Source organism: Amphiura filiformis, chromosome 9 (assembly GCF_039555335.1).
Source record: "Amphiura filiformis chromosome 9, Afil_fr2py, whole genome shotgun sequence".
NCBI classification, from domain to species: Eukaryota; Metazoa; Echinodermata; class Ophiuroidea; order Amphilepidida; family Amphiuridae; genus Amphiura; species Amphiura filiformis.
In genome coordinates, this window is record NC_092636.1 from 34,212,312 (window position 1) to 34,230,194 (window position 17,883).

Genomic DNA, 17,883 nt, shown 5'->3' on the forward strand with positions numbered 1-17,883 from the left:
AAAAATAAACTTAATTTGTTTAAATCTTAGCATACGTTTTTAATTAGTTCTCAAAATAAACAAATTTCATTTGTTCACAATGAAACCATTGTCTATGTCTAATAGACGTGTGATCCTATCTGACGTGATATCCACTGACATGACTGATGACACTCGGTCAGTCAGGGGATACAGGAATACAAACGAGTTGAGGTTCTTTTTCATCTGTCATTTCAATGATCCCTTGAGGTGATCGAGAAGATCTTTAAACAAGCTTAAGATGATTGATGAACCATATTGAAAGTACAAATTTTTGATCGTCACCTTTTTGAGTTGGTATAGAAACCAATTAGAGCACATCGACACACATATTTTACTTATTCCGTCATAACTGGTTTTGAGACAAATGTATACATAGGGTGCAAAACATTTTATAATGATTTTTGGACTTGCAAAGACAACTCTGACATTTCTTTGCTTTAACAGATCATTTAATTTGAGGACAAAAGTAGTAGATGACAACGATTTAATCGGGGATATTTTTTTACAGAAGGGCTTATATTTTCCATGGGGGTAAAAGGTTTTTTCATCCATATATATTCCAAAAGTGTTTATTTTTCCATACCCAAAAAGTACAGAAATTTTCAAGTTTATACCCCCGTTGATATACTTGATATAGTTGCAGTGGGTCGGGTCGGGTTGAGTTGAATTGAGTTGGGTTCTGTTGAGCTCACAGAAGTGAAGTGACTGAGTTGATTTGAGTTGAATTGGGTTGGGGTGATATTGGTTGGGTATCGGGTTGGGTCGAGTTGAGTTGAGTTGAGTTGTGTTATGTTGAGTTGAGTTGAGTTGAGTCTGAGTTCCAGAACATGAGTTGACCATTTAATTTAATTTAATTTAATTGATTTCATGAGTTAGCCTTGAGTTATAGTTAACTCTTGTCAAAGGAAGGTGAATTGAGTTTGAAGTAAACAAATTGGAGTTGAATTGAATTGAACTGAGTTGAGTTGGTTGAATTCAATATAAGAGCATTTTTAATTTAATTAAGAAATTAAGCTCACGAGCTTACTCTTAATTGAATGATTGATGAACCTGCTGAAAGTTGAATTGAGTTGAGTTGGTTCAAACCGAGTTGACATCGAGTTGAGTTGGTTGAGTTGAGTTGAGTTGATTGACTTGAGTTGAGTTGAGTTGAATTGAGTTGAGTTGAGTTGAGTTGAATTGAATTTGAGTTGAATTGAGTTGGTTGAGTTGAATTGAGTTGAGTTAAATTTTTGAGTTGAGTTGGTTTTACAGAAGGAGTTGGGGTAAAAGGTTTTTGACTTGAATTCCAAAAGAGTTTATTTTTGAATTGAGTTGAGTTGGTTTTGAGTTGATTACTTGAGTTAAATTGAGTTGAGTTATTGAGTCGGGTTGAGTTGACTTAAGTAGGGTTGAGTTGAGAAGTTGAAGTTGAATTGATTTGAGTTGAAAGTTGGTTGAGTTGATATTGAGCTGGGTTAAATTGGGTTGAGTTGGTTGAGTTGAGTTGAGTTGAGTTGAATTTGAGTTGGGTTGTATTGAGTTGAGTTGAATTGAATTGAGTTGAGTTGAATTGAGTTGAGTTAAATTGAGTTGAGTTGAGTTGAGTTGAGTTGGTTGACTTGTTGACTTGAGTTGAGTTGAGTTGAGTTGAGTTGAGTTGAATGAGTTGAGTTGAGTTGGTTGAGTTGAATTGAGTTGAGTTAAATTGAGTTGAGTTGGTTGAGTTGAGTTGAGTTGAGTTGGTTGACTTGAATTGAGTTGAGTTGAATTGAGTTGAGTTGAGTTGAGTTGAGTTGAGTTGAGTTGAGTTGAGTTGAGTTAAATTGAGTTGAGTTGAGTTGAGTTGAGTTGAGTTGAGTTGAGTTGAGTTGAGTTGAGTTGAGTTGAATTGAATTTGAGTTGAATTGAGTTGAGTTGTTGAGGTTGAATTGAGTTGAGTTGGGTTGAATTGAATTGAGTTGAGTTGAATCGAGTGGAGTTTGGTTGAACTGGGTTGAGCTGAGTTGGGTTGAGTTTTATATGTGATATCAGAAAACCGGTATCACATTTAGTCATCCTTTCAGTGGTCACCCTATTTAGATATGAAGACTATACAGTGCATGCAGAGGAAGAAGTAACCAACAAAAGTTCCAAAAAAAATGTAGTATGCCGTATTTTTTAAATAAAAGCTGTTGATCAGAAAATTATTACCCAAGGTTCTATATGAAAAAGTGACATTTTCATTTAATATACTTTTAAGTATATTTGTGCATTGTGACCTGCAACATTTTGAAAGGATTCATAGAACTATTATTATCTGCTAGTACATCTGCCACTACTCTTCATATGGATAAAAGAAATGTTCTTTTTACTTTTACATAGTATTTTGAAGTAAAGGTAAATTACATCACGTGGGATTCCTTAGGCTATAGACTTAAATGTATTATATGTAAGTGTCGCCAGCTTGTAAGAACATGAAGAAATGTCCAAAAAATGAAACATAAGTAGACATACTCTTTTTTTAAGCGCTACAGATATACAGTGATGACACAATGTGAACCTTTCACTCTTAACCCCAAAAAGTCCAGCTAAAAGGTACTACAAGCTACTAAGATAGGCCTATTGCCCATATTTGGTGGTATAACTTGTATCGTCTCACCTAAATTTCTATTACTATACCAGCCAGCCATGTATTTCCACCATGTTTTACCTACGGCAATGACCTACCCAGCTATCATCGGTACACTTACGAAAATAAGACATTATAGACATGAGAGGAGAATGTATACATTCCTTTAACAATTCCTTTCTCATAGCCAATCAATGCAGTCAAAATATAAAACAAAGGAATATTTGAAGTGCTGTTAAGCAGTAGTATCGAAATTCTATCAATTCACCTTGGCAACGCATCTAACAACATGATATCATAATTTGTGGTATCGAGTACCGCTTCTATAAAGGAGAAATAAAGTGCTGTAGCTAATCTAATAATAGTAAACACTTACTTTGTCAACATCGAAGCGTTATCGATTATCGTCAGCAGAACACTGAGGCGTTTTGGTATGGTGAACCTAATAAAAGAAAAGAAAGAAAATATTGCAATTGGTTAGTTTGATAGATAGCCTTCAAATAGTTTTTTTAACAACGATATTATATATTTTTCTTTCCTTTTGGGGTCCCTTGCTAATATATCAGTGGAACTAAAGTAATTTGTATTATTATCCAGGCTTGTCTGTTGTTATTATGAGCTGGAACGACCAATTTGCAAAATAAATCCATGGATTTTGGATTAGAATATTGATTACGGACCAACCTGGGTAATATTGTTTTGTTATTACGTAAATCAATTGACAAGAATATTACACTATTATGTTTTGCTTCTCGAAGATTACGTTAAGACAAACACAGTAATAGCAATGGTTAAAAAAATATCAAAAACACGAAACACGTCTAAATAATTGTCGACTTGATTGTTGTAGCGTCCCTTTCATGTAAGCACAAAGCGGTAAGGCGAAATATTCTATTTGACGAGAGAAAAAAAAAGCTTGAAATCTGAGTGATAGGCAATTATCGATGTATTTTGCGACAATCTTAAAAGCGTAAGAAGCTCTTTCTACTCGATTTCATTTATTGCATTGTACATGCTTACCGTAAGGTTTGTATGAAAGCTCAAAACAAGACGGTTTTATTCTCTTAAAAGAGCAATTCGCCTCGAAATTAAAACTGAGTGTTGGAGATACAGCCAAAGTTGCCAATGTGTAAATGAAGGAAACGAGTTAAAACGAATTCCCATTTTGTGCCTTACCACACTGTCGTGCGTCCAACATATCAATAAACACAATAAGGAGAAAATCTTTCACACAGAAACAATCTTATAATACACAACATTGGTGTTCAGCTTCGATGGGTCATTCCAAGAGTTACTTACGCATCCCATATAAAGCAAGACATTCATTTTCTTTTGGTCCAAAAAGTAATGAATTTCTATGTGAAATTTTTTCGGATATTCTCTGACTATTTTGAATCATAAAATGTTAGTAATGAAATGGGAGGAATAACTGAGAATGCCCATGTCTTCTTATTATGTATCCAAATTCAACAACTGGTTATACCTTCTCAAATTTTCAATTCCCCAGGAGCTATTTTTCTGTTCCCGGTGTGTGTTGTTGTTATTGTTGTTGTTATTGTTGTTGTTGTTGTTGTTGTTGTTGTTGTTGTTGTTGTTGTGTTCTTGTTGTTGTTGTTGTTTTGCTTGGGTAGATTTTTGTCACCGATCTTATCCAGTATGCTTCGACTATATTTATAAATACGTATTTATAAATACGCATATGACCCATGGGCACGACATACCAAGACCAGCAAGCGTGACTAAATCCTCATGCATTGATAACTATACAATACAGAAAAGGATATGAACTCTGTAGATAAATATCATCAAGTTTAAGTATTAATTGAATAGCAAAATTATTACACATGGGGAAATTCCGAATTTGTAATATGTTATCAAAAACAACATTTTGAAAGTATTTGACGACGGAAAAATATTCAAGACGGAAACTTTTACAATATAATCACAAAGTTAAACAAATTGGACAATTTTGCTGCACAGTAGTCTCATGTTTTCCGCCTTTGCATTCAAATGTATTGGAAGACCACTCGCTATGTAGAAGGTCACTTCGAGACTTACTGTCTACAAGCTGTTATGGCAGCGCGGAGGTGGTCACGTGCGTATTTATAAATGCGTATTTATAAATATAGTCGAAGCGTACTGTTATCAGTTGCAACAGAAGACACCCAAATGCTTCTGTACTTCCAAAAGTACAAAATAAAGCACCCCTTTTAACAAAATTGTGGAAACACTTATGAACACCAAGATGCTACCTTCCTGTAATTCCATTGACCGATTTTAAATTCAAGACGTAGTTTTTACTTCCGTCTAATTCCATTGTATGCATTAGAACTTTTAAGTTGAAGGTTAAATAATTGTCATCGCCAAGGTAGATGGTTGGATGCGTCCATGTTGAGGTAGACTGTTAAGTACATAGGTTACTACGGCCTTGAAATTACACACATTGAAAAACTAGGTTAAAAATTCAAAACAAACGCATTTACACTGTTCGTTTTCTTTGAATTACCCATTTTCGAGACTCATAATTTGATAATTAAGATATGAATTATTTATTCCAATTTTGTTTACTTAAAATAGCGACAAGAATACAATCGTTACTGCGTGAAATAATAATATGCTCAATTTAGACGTGTGTGCAGCAGTACGCACTACGTAGCTGCACATAGGGGAAACAGATCGAAATTGTGCAAATGGAAAAAAAGGGGAAACTTTAAACGAACCGCCAAGTGAATTCAATTGCTAGTTCTAAATGCTTCGCTCCAGACCAATGTTAAACACGTTAAATTTTCACGCCACCATTACCACGGGTATAGGTGTAGCACTTATCGTGTGTCAAGGCTTACTTAACCTTTGGCCATCGCAGAGGCCAGCAAATGTCCAGTTTCATTTCCGAAAATGTATCGGAATACAGCAAAGAGAAGTGTTAGTAAGAAAAAAAAACCGTACACAATTGTTCATCGACTAAAATACCACCTTAAGCAAATTGTTAATTATAAATGGCATCACAAGTGGGTGAATGCTCACTTGTACGTTGATTTTAAACATGTTAAATGTTCAATGGTATATTTCGTATGAAAACAACAAAATGTACAAGTAAAAACCTTTTTAATTGAATTGAAAAGGTAGAAATGGCTTATCACAATTCTTAGAAGCCCGCAGACAAGGTGGAAATCTGTAGATATTGTTGTGGATGGCAACTATATGAGACACAAGGCTTAATAACACGTTTTGGGGTTGTAACGAGCTATTGACAGCCAGGTAAATTGTGTGCCAGGTAGAGACAAAAGATACGATGAAATTAACATGACTGGGTTATGGGGAATAGTTAGTGCATTATGCATTAAATCCTTTATAGGTTTTCGCCCCGACTGCTTAGCTAGGAGCTTCATTGGGAATCTTAATGTTACTTGACTATTCAATAATTTATGTCTTTACAGCTCAAATATACTCATGGGGATGTTACAACCAAGTTAAGCCATAAATGAAATTTATCAGATGGAATTAAAGGTAGCTGTGTACAGGTAGTTATTATATTGAAATATATACGCACACAAGAAAAAGGCATTTCCACACGTACAAACATCCCCATTACCTGTTTCACTGCGATTGTTGAAACAAGGGAAACTAAACAACTGCTTATACGCATTAGATTGCGTGCAATGTGTAGCCACACCCCAAACATCTCACACCCACCCCACCCCTACACCCCCATATCTTACACCCACACACGCTACATACACACCCAATGCACGCACCTATTTGAAATGCGTTTTTATATAATGATAGATTTGAATTGAAAATCTTCTTGAATGTTAATCCTGAATCATGTAAGATAACGCTATTGTCAGGATTGCCTAAGCAGAATAAAATGAACACGATTAATTATACAACACATAAGCAATTTACTTAGATGCACATCCCTACCAAACACACGTACGCCGCACCACCCATATCAAACCCCACCCACCTACAATGCACTCCCATCACTTTCATAAATGAATGTTAATCCTGAATCAGGTAAGACAGCACTAGTGTCATAATTGCCTAAGCTGTATAAAGTGAACACGATTATTATATACAATGTCGCACGACACATACACAAATTTACTTAGATGCACATACATGGAACACACGCCCCCCCCCCACACACCTGCAATGTGCTACCTCCCATCGCTTTCACAAATGAATGTTAATCCTGAATCGGGTAAGACAACGCTATTGTCATGATTGCCAAACTGTATAAAGTGAACATGATTATTATTCACTGCTGCACGAGACACACAATTATTTACAGATGCATACCCATAAAACACACGTACACCCTCCCCCCACCCCCACGCCTGAAACGCACAGGTAGGGACAGGTTGCTTCTTACGTAATACAACACCCGACATACACACAGCACCACCACCACCCCACACCACACATTCACACACCTTACATACCAAGAAAATGATGTTAATTCCAATGGTGTTTGACGTAGCCTTGTTATCGCTACCTTGAAACAACTTATAGACATAAACCATTAGCGAACACAAACACATATAGGTACTCAAAACAACATGAAGAAACAGTGTAAGCAAAAATGATTATACACTACGACGGTCTTACTACCAACACAAATAAGACACTCCTACACGTTTTACATTAAACCCGATAAATAAAAGCATCTAATATTCTAACATACCTTTGCATCAGTAAGACTTATCTCCATGAACATAATTCCCAATCCCCAAACGTAACACACTCTCCTGTGTCATTTAAGCATGGCATAGAATTCCTAACTAAGACAACGATTGATGATAACTGAACTACACCTGAACAAAGAGTATCAATGGGTTAGATTACTTTATGTGAATGGTGATCCATTCGTTGAAGCTATATACATGGCTTCTTCTCATTTATTTTCCAAACACCTATTCTCTCTTTTAAAAATTCCATCTTGTTTTATATCATTCCATTTATATAGGTCCAATTAAGCGGACAGATTCACAACAGGACCCAGTAGATATATTAAACTTGATATATTTACATGCCATTGCCAAATTGTCCAATAATGGATTGCTGTATGCTATATTGAATTAACAAAAAGATTGCTGACTTTGGGGTTACCATTTCACACAATACTGTATAGTATATTGACTAAAAACACCCTGTCACAATTATTGATACATTGCCTCTGCTAAATTATGGCCTTTAAGTTTAGTCAAATTCAACAGATTCGACATTGGTAATGACACAGAAAGTGAATTAATACTTAATGGATTTTGAATGGAACGCCATTGTCACTACATATGTATGATAGCTATTAACGTTGAATAATGTCTTCAATTTGTATTGGTGTAAAATAAATCGAGCGTCCAGAGGTATTTGGCAACAAACCAATTGCTAACAATGCAATCCAATAGTAGATAGGTAGATAGATTGAGTGCTTCAACGTTCTCTGGAATTTTTAAACACCTTTCAGATGACGATAGACTAAAATACTAATGGAAAGCTTTGCATTTTACGCGGTAGAATTCGTAGGAGTGGACATGCACACACATTAAGATACATTATTTATACAAAATAAAAAGGTGATAGATGCGACCGACTTTCTATTCAAATTGTACCGTAACATTTCTTTTTACAAAGGTCAATGTCAGACATAAGTGTTGTGTCATTAAAAACTGCATTTATTCATATCCTCTCTGTTAGTATAAATATTATCTATCTGAGTTTCATTTTGTAATGCAATATGTTGAAATAAGAGAATAAAACATATACTTAATAATTCAAGACAACCGTCGACTCAGGTGCGTATTGAAACCATGATGGACATGAATGCCCTATACAAAACAAACCCAAGTCATGCTTAAACATGTTAAAGGTGTATTGTTATTATTGCCGGTAGCCATTTTGTTTTTATCAATTTATCTACCAATACTCTGAAGGCTGCTGAAAGGCATATACCTTTGTCCAAGTTTAATTCTAATTTATTATATCATTTGAGCCACGATATTCCCATTATAACTTTTGAACTGTTGGTTTGATACTTTATTTTCAGGTGAAAAATACGTGACCTTGAAATGTCCGCGTGTTTAAGATCCATTTGTGGCGACTTTTCGGTAATGTGTTGCCGTTATTAAATCGTTGCTTATTTCTATTTTATAGAATCGTAGAATTTGTACACCGTGGGTAAAGAAAATACATATTTTATTTATGTTTTAATGTGTCCCCACAAACACACATCCCTAACTTGCATACTCTATAGTACTAGGCTACTACAATTTAGGTCGGTTCTCACACAACCGTAGATTTCTCCACGTAATGTTATGTAGCCAAATATATATATGTAAGTCATCATCTATCATCATAGGAGTTGTATTTCCTGTACATTGAAAATATGCCAGTCAATCAACCTGGCCGATTAGATGTCAGCTTTCTATCAATATTTTCTCATTCGGTTACCTTTCTCTGCAACCCACCACTTGAAATGACTCAGACGATGTACAGGTTACTAGTATCTCTAAGTTATTCAATCGTGCTCAACAATTTTACAAATATGAACAGAAAATGAAGAAAGAAATTTACATATGGATCAACATATTAATCCATTACGAAAACAATGCTGTGGTTTCCACTCAACAATGCTTATATATCACTAATAATAACACTTAACTTGAAAATCAATGATGTCACTTATTGAATACAAACCTGTGTAATCATTGGTAATATAACACAAAGGTCTCATAGGCACCGATATTGTCTTGAAAATATTTGGAGCAATCCAACTGACCAAATGAAAAACAATCCGACATGCGTAATATCTAAATATATGTTTAACCTCTCTTAAGACATAAGTAAACTTAAGCACTGGCCAGTTTGGCTTTCCTGACACTGATGTCCCTTAAGAAAGAAAAGTAGTATCGGCATGTTGTTTGTTATTAAGTACAGGACTTTTCAATTAATGTAATACGGTCGATGAGGGAATAGGGAGAAGAGTAGCGCCCATGGCATACACAGCGTTGTGTTTCGTCTCAACAAATTAAAAAACCCTGAGGTTTTTGTTTTGTTTAGCTCTATTATGTGCAGTACAATTACTGTACCGAAATAATGCATTATATAGTAAATAAAAGTACAGTATGTGCATTGACCTTTTCATGTATCGTCTTCGTCACTTTGAAACGGTTAAAAATTTACTCGATTGAGATACTCAAAACATTACCTTTTAATGTGCATTCTCCGTAGCGCCCTTTAAGCTAAGGCTGTTATCGTACGTTCGTTCACATTTATCATGGTATAACTGTTAAGCGTAAGCTGAGTAAAAAACACACGACAAATTTATATTCAATTGAAAGAAAAATACCCAATTTCTGTGACAAGTACTCTCTGATGTAACATGATCTTGTTTTATCCGATTCCAAAGTAACTTGATAAAAATAGAAAATGTTTTCCTGAACTTTGGAAACACGAGAGTAAAAACAACACTTCTCAAATATACCTCAAACGGGCTGTATGCCGCTTCCTCGTTTTGTTTATAAAGCTAATAATGTTAGAAACATAAATTTACATTGAAATAACAATGAATAATGGCTTTGAAATGTGGTCAATTTTTTTTAAGGATTTTAAAATAAACCAGGGTTGTTACATATGATAACAGAACACTAAGTGAATTTGTACTTAATGTATGAATGAGAGATTATTTAATTAAGCAATGTAGACTTACCTACGAGCATCCCCACGAGATGACATACACACTGATTATCTCAGTTTCATCACTGAATTAAGCAGTGTTGAGGAAGTAGTCGTGAGACTGTATTATTTTTCCCGATTGCAAGTTGCTGATAGCATCATTTTGATTTCAATGTAGATAAGTCACTTCATTATACTATCTTCAATACTATATTCAGTAAGGAAATTCGGTCGGTCGGTAATATATAAAATATGAATGAGAGTAAATTTCTGCAAAGCGAATGCAGCCGTCGGGAAACTTTATCATAAGTACTGTGGTAAATAATGCAAGTAGTATCTTCAGGCAAACTCTAAGTAACAAATTGGCCAAATTGTGTAAGCAATCCAAGAATTATCCACTAACTGACCGCTAGGTTTTATCTTTTTTTAGTTCGTTACCATCTCTGCAATGCATTTCTCAGAGTTGGGCTTTTCAGCTTCTCCCGGTCGGAAGGCAATGACTTCCCTCTGTACCAAACATGCCAAATTCAAAATCAAAATGCTGCAAGGCATTTCTGGGATGAACCCAGGAGAACTATTTCTGGCGGATAGGATCGATGGGCCGGGGTAATGATGAAGTCACATCGTCAGTGCCGCAGACGGGCGCTACTAACATACATTTTCTACGTTACCCATAATGCACTGCGATAGATTTAATTAAGTTACAATGGTTCAATAAAATTTGCTGGAGGAGTGCTCACCCATAGCCTTCTTTATTTTTGCGTTCTACTATATCTTACCATTTAACCAGTAAATGTCACCATGTGATACCCACACTGCACTTTGTAATATAATAGACAAAATGAAATGTCTCTTTTTAGTTATATGCAGCACTGAGCTTAAAAACCCAGATGCGCTCGAAAAAAATCGAAGGCTTAAGTTGAAGGTGTTGCGGTAGTGTAGCAAAGCACCGGAACCTAGGGGTAAAAAGATACGAAGCGCAAGAAAAAGCGCGCGAGCTATATTTGAGGTGCATGATGGTGAATACTGGAGGCATAATTGACCGTAATTTTTGATGCATGACGGGAAGTGGATATCTAGGGTGTAGCAGACGACATGACAATTAGGGCGGGAACTCGGAGCTAAAGCCTTATTCTTCAGGGACTATTTAGTATTTCTAGCCCACGGCTCACTCGAGGTGCACCTCGCTTTATAAAGTTTCGAACTTTAACCTATCTAGCAACATATGAACTTCAAAACATACATTGTGTTCCGCCCCCAGACCCGCGCATTCAAGATGCGTCATTTTGTGTAAAAAAACCAAACTCGATTGATTTGTTTTTGCTTTGTTATGATGTGAAATCCTATGTGATTAGACCTGGGTTGAATTGCTGTTCTCAAAAACACGTTGATTTCCACATGGATGTGAATGTTCTATTCAGTCAATGTTTCCCTCCGAGGCTCAAAAAACATACAAAGTTAGCTCCCTCTACACAAATCTAGTCTCATTTGGCCAGTCGCTATCAGTTAAAATTTACTCACCGATTAATACCGGAGATGCGCAGCATTTATATGTAACACAATTGCAGGAAACGCTGTTATCTATTAACTTTCCCTTGCCCTTAAACTAAAGCATTATCCCTGTCTATACATTAAGAGTGGATTTATTTTACTTAAATCCAATCGGGGGCCAGCACCTAACTCTACCTTCCTATACGATATAGCATTATGTAGTAGTACATTGAAATCACAACAGAACGTCTTAATGCATTCTATGCTGTTGTATAGCTTTCATCAACAGATTTGAGGTACTTCATCTCTAAAGGTACCAAAGGCAACACTTGTCCTATAAACAAAGGATTGCAAAGCCAAGAAGTCTCAACTGCATGGGGCACTCGACTATAAGTATAAATGAATGAATGTATTACACCTTTTGATGAAAATTTACAATATTAACCAGACTAATTTGTGAAAATCTGAAATGTTGTCTACAGTCGGTCGGCAATACGGAGTTAAGCACAATCCATCTTCGGTTTTTTCTAATATCGTTGGCCTCAAATGAGTTACCCTGACGATGGGTGAATGTAAACGAACGATCGAAGACTTTATCCCTTGTATTGAATGGAATTGGGGCTGCAACCAGGCAAGTGGTTCTCGCTCCCCCTTCACCCAACAAACGTTTGCATTTATCTTTCATTATAGCTTTAAAGAAAGCTAATAATCTTAAATACCATGCCGTACCAAACCAAAGAGGCTGATAAGGTACACTTACATACATACACATATAAGCACTTATTCTAGAATTACCGGAAGCATTGTTTGTCAATAGGGGAGGAAACCCGTGTCAATGGACCCAAACAAAATCTAAGACATCAGCATAAACATTTAAGTAGAAGCAAATATTGATAGAAGGTTTGGGAATCGTCATATTACTATTTACGTATGTCATGCTCCATTTTGGTGTACCGTACAGTTTGCCTTACGATTGACAAGTAATTTGAACTATGAAGTTCAATTCTGAGATATCGGTTATCTAAGAGTGAATAGTCAATCTCATCCTTTTTAAGGAGCCTTTTTGATATGCTTGTCTCAAAAAGCGAATTGTAAAATAAAGAAAAACTAGAGCGGTTCTCGGCTTTCGCGGTTCTCGGTATCGCGGTTCTCGGTAGTGTGGGTTGGTCCGTATGTGACGTTTCTGTTCAGAACCTTGTGTGACCCTTCCCCCAGAAAAAAATCATCCGCCACCACTGGTTATAACAAGGGCCTTGTAAATGCAACTGGTGAGACAGAGCCTCGAATGACGTTTGTGTTTTCAGTCTGATTTCAGTTCCCTAACAGGTACAAAGTTTACGCATTATCATTAGGCCTACCAAGTATTGTATGTCCTATAATCTCTTATGTATGACATGGATCTTTACCATGATTGTGCAAGCCAAAAAAATATCATTTCAATACCCCAAACATGCGTTAAAAAAGACCATGTTTTACACATGCAACCTCAAGTTTAGACATATAATTTAATTTTCCCTAAACCGTCATGCACGGGAAAAATCATGCCGCCACCATTGGTTATGACAAGGGCCTTTTAGGGTGCACACCAGTAAATAACCCTCACTGACTTTCTGTAAAGACAGGGGCCGGGAAAACAACTCAGTTCTTCAAAACTTCCCCTTTCTGCAAGCAGACGGTCAGATGACGACATCCATTGTAAAAATTAATATATGGATTTCAGGATTTTTTTCCAGAAATATTGTAAAAAGTTCAACCTATAACCCATACAGCTAACGCCACCTCACAAACAGCTTGGTGTTTCTGAAATGTAACACATTTTGAAAGTCGTCATAAAAAGTCGGATCCTGCTAAATTTACACAGACAATCTAATTTACAGGCCTAAATGATGATTAAATATGAATCAGGGCCTAATAGTTGCCTTTTAAGCCTTTTCTAATGTATTACATTAAGTCATATTGCACATTTCCTCGTTTCAAATACTGTTTTTGTCCCTTCCAGGGTGTAGCTAGACTTCTCCGTACTCCACTTGCCAATTGTGCTTCTGGCTATTGCATTTAGCTTAAAACTCTGATTATTATTTGTGCACAATTGATAGATTTTCACATCTAATCTTTTCAGTCACCGTACGCCCTCTGTTTGTTAGCTTCCCAAGAGGACTACTGACTTTGGATTGCGGATAACTTTTTAACACGGGATTCTATGGAGAGTTAGGCCAATTTCTGGCCTAACTAAAATTGGTCATGATGTAATGCATCTTTAAATGAATCTGGCTTGTGATTGGTCCCCCAGATATCGTTATTGATTGAACAAATTCATCAGGACCGGTAGAGTAAACTAGTAAACCAGAGTTCGTAGTATCTGATCCAAGAAAATGCACTTACTGTGTACGTTTCAACAACCACTGTTGTCTTTGTCAACACTTGATGAGGAGTGACTGCAATCTACTGACAACCAACGCTAGAGGGATATGTAAAATCAGGCGGTTTTTGGCGATTTTAGCCATTAAGCCCCCCCCACCGCATAAATCTGAAAGCCCTCTGAGCCCCCTCCTGGAGGCGCTATTGCAAAATCAATGGAGAGAAACTATACTACCTTGTTTCTTAATAAAATGTAACGGGGTACATCAGGCAACTATGAGAGCCAAAAAGGCCTCAAATTGAGCAAAGAAAGACATTAATTTTCACGTGCATTTCAACCAAGACGCTTCATTAGTGGTGTTCGCCCTTAATGTCATATTATCATGACCGTTTTATTTTGTTTTATGTTAAGGGCTGGGGTATGAACGTTTGGACAGTATTTATGGGACATTAGAGCACATCAGACATATCGAATTGCATTCTGAATACTAAGAATGTCCTGATATCAAATAATTTTGATTTTTTGAAATTCGCAATGTAATACATTTTATGACAAATCATTAAAATTGATATTTTTGATATATAACAGTCCTCTCGAAGTAAATTTTATAAATTTAATGATACATTCTTTATATATATATATGTAGCTGGGAGGAAAGGCCGACGATCAATTGAAAATTTTGAGCTTTCGTATTGAAGATATGGATTTCAAAAAAAAAAAGGTCTTTTGGGAAATAAAATCCATATCGTCAATATGAAAGGTCAAAATTTTCAATTGATCGTCGGCTTTTCCTCCCAGCTACATACACTTTAAGAATATGTCATTAGATTTATAAAATTTACTTGAGGACTGTTATATATCAAAAATTTGAAAAATATCAAATTTTAATAATTTGTCATAAAATTTGCATTATATCGTGAATTTCAAAAAATGAAAATTATTTGATATGAGAAAGACATTCTTCGTATTCAGAATGCAATTCGATATGTCTGATGTGCTCTCATTTCCCACAAAAAATACTGTCGAAACGCTCAAAACGCTCATTCCAGATCCCTTAAGTATATGTCATATTACATGTTTCACATTTGTACGATTTTAAATAATTCTTTATCATGTTTATAGGACATGCTCTGTTATATTTTTATATCCTCTTTTCATTCTTGAAAAGATAGATCATGCTTTTATTTCACCCATTGGGTATTTCTTTATTAATTTGTGTTTATATGGCGATTTCAAGTGGGATAATAACTCCTGGATGACGTAAGCATAATGTTGATAGATTTAAATATCATTATAAATAGGCACTTAATAATAATGATATTGAAATAAATTGATAAATAGATAAATTAATAGATAAATAAATAAAAGATATATAAGCCTAGATAAATAATAAATAAATGATAAACTAGGAGTAAATTGCAAACATTAAATATCTTAGAGCAAATGAGCATTTAATAAGTTTTTGCGACAAATATTTTGCCCCTTCTTGTACGTTTTATCATTATTTTATCTTTTACTAATTTTTTTTGGGACATGCTCGCTTATTTATTTTTTATGTGTTCCTCTTATCATTTGTGAAGTATTTCTTTATTTTTGTTTTAGTACAAGTGATCACTGAGTATGTTTAACTGTGGAAATATCGGTAGATAAGGTGTTTTTATTTCACCCTTGAGTATTATTTATAAGTGTATCAACATACATTTCACATGTCATGATTTTTCATTGTTTTATTTTAAAGCAATTCTTTATTGGGGTGCATGCTCTCATATATTAGGTGGGTTTTTTTTCATGTTCCTCTTGTCATTCTTGATAGATGGCTGTTTATTTATGTCGCGTGTTAAGTATTTTTTTAATTTTTGGTCGAAGTGTATAATTATCATCACATGCTGTACGCTGTTTATTTATTTCGCCCTCATTTTCTTTACTTTTGTTTTTAGATCTTTAGTTCTTTATTTTTGTTTCTGTGAATATCATCCGAAAAGTAGGCCTTCTGCACATTATGATTTTTCCTTGCTTTATTTAACTCTTTACTGGGGTGCATGCTCTCTGCTGGTTTTTTCATGTTCCTCTTATCATTATTGACAAGATAGCACCTGCTGTACGCTGTTTATTTATTTCGCCCTAAATTATTTCTTTACTTTTGTTTTTAGATTTTGAAGTTGATATCATGATATCACACGCTATGTTTTATACCAACCGCATTGTCTGGTTAAAGACAGTTCTTGTTTTAAATCCTGAATACAATGTCAACATTCAGTTCGTTCACCTCACAATGCGGTGCGATGTTATATAACTGTATATATTGCAGGGTTGCCAAACCCGCGATGTAATAGGCCTAGGTCAATAGGATGAGTTTTGAAGATTTTCCTCGCGACAATTTCCTGTCCTATAGACACCAATTGATGGTTAAGAAAAATATTGCATGACTTCTCAACATTGGCTTACGCGACTTCTGGTAGTTTTTTATCTCATAGAAACCAACGGTTGATAAAAAAATATTGGGCGACTTTTCAATGATTTGACCCGCGGTTTGCCCTCATTTGTTTGGCAACCGTGGTCTGTGTTAAGTGAATATATTTCGGTAAGAAAATAATTATCATAGACCATGTAGACAGAATGGACAATAGTCATAGGCGCTCTCCTCCATTTTGAGAAATATACTTTTACACACACACTACATTTATAATTAAAATGATCAGCCTAAAGTGTTACCTTTTAGTGGGTTAAGCCAAACCTAAGTGGATGAAATATAAATCAACACTTCTGGCACTGATTGGTTTCCGTAGTTGTTATATGGAATACGAGCTGTCTGTAGCTACAAAATTGTCTGCAAATCGGCTTTTGCCGGGCCTCTCCTTTTTCGGCGTTTTTCTCATTAAATTAGGGTCCCGTTCAAATAAAAAATAAACTGGTGTCTAGATGTAATCACAGTTAACACACCAGGAAAATTATAGAATATACAACAACCTAGTTACACCTGTAGACTGCGAACAAACATGCACCTGGCCAGACCTGGCCGTAAAACAAAGTGTTCTCCCTACGGATACCCTTAAGGGTCACACAATAATACTCACGAAATACAGCAGTCACTACAGCCACTTTACTTGGTTTGTTTGTACCATGTGTATACAACCCATGTGTTTTGTACTTTGATTTAAATTTGTTTGTTGAATATTGTGTAGTGTTATGTTGATTTGATTTGTATGTTGTAATTGTATAATGTTATTATAAAGCTGTCATGTAATGTAAATGAATTCTCAAGTCGTCCTAATTACATGTAATAGTGCTGATGTAAATATAAAACACTGACAAACGTCAATTGTGACATTATTTGTTGAATTCTCAAATAGATTGATTGAAATATTTCAATATTTGTAGATCCTTGAAATACTTCAAACTTAAGAAAAATTGATATTAAGTACTTACAATGATACTTTTGATAAGTAAGCTTGATAAGGTTTAAATATCTAGTACATGAAATATGAGTAAATTTACATTACCTATATATAAACTGTGTCGAGAACAATAATTAACAAGGCAGATTATTTTACCTAATAAGATACTAGAGTGACAGTAAAATCGTGTCAAACAAGATGGGTGTTAAATTAACTCTGATAGATAGTAAGTAATAATCGTAACATCATCGATTCCCTGAGTAAAATTTCATAAGTAGATGGAATTAAAATGAGGCATGTCAGAACAGGAAAGCCTGTTGGGTCCTGAGGGGTGTGTCCATTGTATGCCTGTA

At 35.3% G+C, this 17,883-nt stretch overlaps 1 protein-coding gene across 1 annotated transcript in view; it reads right to left on the bottom strand.

The window, feature by feature from the left end:
- Positions 1-17,883, bottom strand: part of LOC140160908 (protocadherin-1-like) — a 114,054-nt gene that overhangs the window by 53,253 nt on the left and 42,918 nt on the right. Inside the window, exon 3 of the mRNA XM_072184243.1 lies at positions 2,988-3,053. The gene's annotated coding sequence lies outside the window, so the exon portion shown is untranslated. The remainder of the gene's footprint in view (positions 1-2,987; positions 3,054-17,883) is intronic.